The sequence below is a fragment of the Mauremys mutica genome, chromosome 1 (assembly GCF_020497125.1).
Source record: "Mauremys mutica isolate MM-2020 ecotype Southern chromosome 1, ASM2049712v1, whole genome shotgun sequence".
NCBI classification, from domain to species: Eukaryota; Metazoa; Chordata; order Testudines; family Geoemydidae; genus Mauremys; species Mauremys mutica.
The window spans coordinates 285,631,772-285,637,768 of NC_059072.1; positions in this window are offsets into that span (position 1 = coordinate 285,631,772).

Sequence of the window (5,997 nt, forward strand, 5' to 3'; positions counted from 1 at the left end):
ACCCTTGTCAGGAGGGGTCTAGGTGTGTCTCCCAACGCCCTTCACTGCTCTCTGCGAGCCTTTCCGCTGATCGGTCATGGTTCAAGCAGAGACTGGGACGAGGGTGGGGGTTGTCTCTCATGAGTCAGACAGGCCAGACACTGTGCCCTGGTTCCCCAAAAACACATTGCTGACTGGTATCAGAACCAAGATGTGAAAACTGTCTATGTGAAATGTATGGCTCATGAGTCAGATTTCTGACATTTCACTGATTGGTCACTTATGAGTTTAGATGCATATCTGATATCTTAGACCAGGGGTGTCCAAAGTTTTTTTGGTGAGGGCCAAATACAGAAAAATAAGCAAAGGCCCGGGCCACACACAAGAGGTGACATATTGACACATGATTACTGTGTGTATTTCTAACTCACCTATAATGTGAAGAACATTGCTCTCAGTGGGAGCAGTGATGCTGTCCTTTGGATTGAAGGATGGCTGGGATGTCAGGAGAAAGTTTGGTGGTTGAGACACGAAGGACTTCACAGAGATGGCTATCAGTCATTCTGGATCTCAGTCTGCTTTTGTTCTGATTTAACAGAGAAAATGTTTGTTCACATATGTATGTTGAGCTGAACAGGCTCATCATTCTTTTTGCGTGGCGTCTCATCAGAGGAAACTTGGCATGATCCAAACTCTGATAGAAGTCAGGGAGGGAGAGAAGCTGATGTTGACTCTTCAGAGAATCATCACATTGCATTTCAATCAGTTCTAACTGCAGACTCTCCTCCACTTCTTCTGCATCCACCAGGAAGGGGGTCGAGAACAGCTTGATTTGTTTTTCAATGACAGAAAAATCTTGAAAACGCTGGTTGAATTCTGTCACGAGAGATGTAATTACAGAAGCATATTTCTCCTTTTTAGCAGAAAGGTCTGCCTTTGGAAAAGCAGACTTGATTTCAGACAGCGCAGGGAAGTGTGCAGCATTAAAGCTTCGTAGTTGTGTCTCAAACAGGCGGAGCTTTACACAGAAGGCTTTCATGTGCGCATACAGGTGTGACACCAGCTGTTCTTTGCCTTGTAGGTTCTTGTTCAGTGTATTCAGATGATGAGTGAGATCAACTAAAAATGCCAGGTCTGCCAGCCACAGAGGGTCACTCAGTTTATGAAGAGGTCGGCCCTTCTCTTTCAAAAACTTGTCGATTTCTGATCTCAGCGAATAAAACCGCTGCAGCAAAGAGCCGCGGCTGAGCCAGCGCACATCAGAGTGGTAGAGTACATCCCCGTATTCAGCATCCATGTCAGATAAGAAAGCTTGAAATTCCCTGTGGTACAGTCCTCTAGCTCGAATTATGTTGACAGTTTTTACAACAGTGTTCATCACATCGCCCAGCTGGACAGTCTTGGCACACAGTGCTTCTTGGTGGATTATACAGTGCATCCTAACAGCCTCACCTCCGCTCTCTTTTACCTTGACGCACACCATGGATGCCATTCCTTTGCGCTCACCCGTCATGGCCGGAGCTCCATCCGTTGTTACTCCACAGAGCTTGTCCCATTTAAGCCCCATCTTTTCAACTGCCTCTGACACAGCGTCAAAAATATTTCCACCCGTCGTTGTGCCTTTTAGGCTCATCATATCAAGCAGCTCCTCCGTACAGCAAAAATTATCATCGACTCCCCGCAAAAAAATTAAAAGCTGTGCGGTGTCTGTGGCGTCTGTGCTCTCATCGCATGCTATCGAGTAAAAATCAAAAGCACAAGCTTTCTCTCTCAGCTGAAGTTTCAGGTTAGCTGACAAGTCCTCGATTCTCCGCACCACTGTATTTCTGGATAAGCTCACGTTGTTGAAATCCTGCACTTTTTCCGGGCACATTACTTCTGTGACTTTGATGAGGCACTGCTTTATGAAATCACCGTCTGAGAACGGTTTGCCATGCTGGGCAATAAGTTGTGCGACTTCATAGCTTGCTGCTGTGGCGTTTTCCTGTATTTTGTTAGCACGAAAAAAAAACTGTTGTTGAGCTTGCAGGCTAGCTGCCATTTGCTTGAAGTTCTGTGCTCGTTCGGCACCTGTGTACGATGCGTAGCTCTGATGCTTGGTCTCATAGTGTCGACGGACATTATACTCTTTCATCACGGCAACATCTTCATTGCAAATCAAACAGACACACTTTCCGTTGATTTCTTTAAAGAAATATTCATTTTCCCACCGTGTTTGAAATCTTCTACACTCACTTGCTATCTTGCGTTTCTTCGGTGCTGCCATTTCTGGTGACTCGTGGTAACTATTTTTCTTTGCTTAATTTTGTTTAGTGGAGAAGCACCTTTTCTGTGACTGGCTCCATCTAGTGTTGAAACTGAGAAGTGCAACAGAGTTGAGCTCAAGCGCCATGTGCGGGCCATATTCAATTATATTTTCAGAATTTGCTGCGGGCCAATAAAAACTGACCCGCTGGCCGCAGTTGGCCCGCGGGCCGTAGTTTGGACACCCCTGTCTTAGACTCACTGTGTTATACCCACTGTGTAGCGGCAGATAGCCTGAAAACTGAAGGGCACTGAAAACTGAAGGGCACATCTCTGTTGAAGCTAATGGAGCCTCACTATTTACACCAACTGAGGATCCGCCCAGCTGAGAGTTCTAGTTCAGAGTTTTTCCAGAAATTGCAGGGACATCCCTTCTTTTACCCATGTAACTCAGTACCCCAGCATAGTTTGTTTCACAGTCCTGTCACTTTCCACATCACCTGTTTCCTTTTAGTTATGAAGTTAATTAGTCAGCAATGTCTGTCCTACATAGTTACTGATTACAGACTTACAGATCTCAGTTAGCTCCAGGCTTCTAATATACTGTCATTTCATTCCTCCTGTAAGATTAAAAAAATACACTCCCTAATATACCTTGAATTTTAAAGAGAGGTTGCTAAAGAGTCTTCTGTAAATGGAAACTTTGTCTATACAAGACTGAAGCACTGGAGCTTAGAATAATAGAATGTAAGGCCAGAATGGACCATCAGATTATGTAGCCTGACCACCTATGTATCACAGGTCACCAACACCACCCAGTACCCCCACACTAAACCCAAATACCAAAATTAGATCAAAGTATTACAAATCACAAGAGACTAAACTATTGTATACCACAGCCAGAGAACAGGAGGGACTAAGGTGCATCATTGCCCGACATCCCTGCAGTGGTGACCCAATCACAATACCCCAGATTATTCATGGAGAGCAATCATATCCCCTCTCAGCCTTCATTTTGCTCAGCTAAGCAAACCAAGTTCTTTTAGCCTCCTCTCATAAGATAGGCTCTTCATTCCCCTGATCCTCCAAATAGCTCTTCTCTGCACCTGTTCCAGTTTGAATTCAACTTTCTTGAACATGGGTGACTAGAACTGTGCACAGTATTCCAAATGAGGTTTTACCAGTGGCTTTTACAATGGCATTAATACTTCTCTGTCTCTACTAGAAAAGCCTTGCCTGAAACACCCTAGAATCACATTTGTCTATTAAGCAGCTGCATCACATTTGTGGCTCATTGTCATCCTGTGATCAGCCCACACACCCAGGACTGTCTCCTCCTCCTTTTTCACTGCTAACTAATGAGCCCTCAGTTTATAGCAAAAATTCTTATAATTAGACCCTGTGTATCACTTTATACTATTAAATTGCATCCTGTTTCTGTTACTCCAGTCTTCAAGGTCATCCATATCTTCCTGTATAATGTTCTGATCCTCCTCTGTACTGATGAAGTGTTCCAACTTTGTATCATCAGCAAATTTCATTAACACACTCCCACTTTTTGTGCCAAGGTCATTAATAAAAATATTAAATAAGATTGGTCTCAAGCCTGAGTCTGGAGGAACTCCACTAGTAACCTACCTCCAGTCTAATTGTTCATCTTTCAGCACAATCCATTGTCTTCTTCACGTTAGCCACTTCCTTACCCACCTTACAGTACCTGTGTTAATCCTTACCTTGCATAATTTAACTAATTCCCCATGTGGTACCATATCAAATGCTTTACTGAAGTCCAAGTATATTAGATGTACTGCATTAGTCTCTCTTCACAGGCCACAGTCTCATTTTAGTTGACCCTCTTTAAGTTCCCTGCCTTTCCAGTGTCTTTAAATGTGGTGGGAAGTTTAGGTACAAGAGAGATGGTAACTGCTTGACAGCTCTGAGCAGTGGGAAAGACAGTGACAAAAATGATTGTCCTCCTTCATTTCCCTGAGATTCTTACTGTATGTAGTCAATAGTCAGAAACAAAGATTAGAAATATGGGATCAAATTCTTCCTTGGTGTAGCTTCACTGTAGCCATAGGAAGGAAAGTATTGGGTTCATGTGTGCTATAATTCTGAGCTTCTAGAGTGAAAATGGCCATGCTTCATAGATAAGTACTGTAGCTGTTTCAGTATCTAATTTGTCATGAAGATACATTTTACTGTTGCCCATGAAGTAACTTTTTTGGGATAATGAAGGCAAGAAATTGGTTACATTAGATTAGATTATTTCTGAAAATCGTCATAAACAGAAGGACACTCACACTATAAATTGTCCACCTCTTTTGAACTGTGCTTTATTTGTGACCCATCAGAAAGGATTCTGCTACCATGAAATAATCGAACTGCCTCAGTTTGACACACTTCAGCACCATTTACCTCATGGTTAACACATGAGGGATGAGAAATATGCTTTAGGCACTGCTTGTTGTGATACAAATTTAAAGGGAGAATGCTCTCATTTCATTAAGCCTAGGTAGCTAAGTAACCATATTACCAATAAGTATAAAAGATAATATTCAGGCTTTTAAGCCTGAATTCTCAAAAGTGTCTAATGAGTTGGGATATCTCAACTTGAAACCTTTTAGAGGCATGTGTTTTCAGAAAATGGTGAGCATCCACCCTCTGAAAATCAGGTACTTTTAAGGTGTTTCAAGTTGGAGGTAGTGAAAATCACTAACTAGTTTTGAAAATGTAGGCAATAGAAGGTTAAAATAAAAACAGAATCCCACATGTTTCCCTCATCTTAATCTACATCTTTTCTTTCATATCCTTTTGAACTGGGTATCTGAGTGATAAATATACAATCACAGAGTTTGCAAATTGTCAATTAGCCCCTTAATCAATACATTAGTGCATGAGAACTAGAATGCACAATTGTCAGCTTTTCCTTATAGAAGAATAAAAGAATGAACTCTGCTAACTCAATCAATCCAGCCAAGACTCAGTTCATTTACCCTTCCATCCTTCACAGTCATTGTTTGGGAAACCAAGCCACTTCCTTGGCATCCATCTGGTTAACACATCTGTCTCATTTTGTCTGGCTAAATTCCTTGAGTCACTGTTGTGGTCCATAGAGGGAAGAAATAACAATTTTTAAGTTAGAAAGCAATCTACAAATATGTGAAATAGATTTTTTTTAAAAAAAAGAATCCTTACGGAACAGTGGAAAGAACAGAAATGATTGCATTTGATGATAAAAGTGGACCCTAATTTTGGGGTGTTTTCCCTCAAAGCTCAGGCTAAATATTGAGAACACCAAAATGTTCTGTAACCATTTCCATATCCATAAAAAAGAGCACCTTTTCAGACTCATTGAACACTGACAGAACCATTTTTCTTCAAACTGCAGGAGTATTCTTCCTACCATATATTCCCAAGTACTTTTTCCAGTTCTCACTTTACTCATAATTACTCAAATATTGGCACTTCCACCATTTCCATGGACATCGTTACTATAGCCTTACTGATTTCTTAGGAATGTTTTCCTGATCTTCCTATTCATTTGACTTTTATGTGTTTCATTCCAATTCCTCCCAGTTATGCCTGGTTGTACCCCCTGAAATACTGTCTTTCCATCTTAAGCTTGCTTCATCTCTCACCAGTCACTAGATATAAATCAGAAGTAATTCCATTGAACCAATGGAATTACTCTGATATAAAATCTCTGTGAGGTTTTTCACCATGTGTAGTTCCCATGGTTACAGAGAGAATCATAGAAACATTTGCATGTCT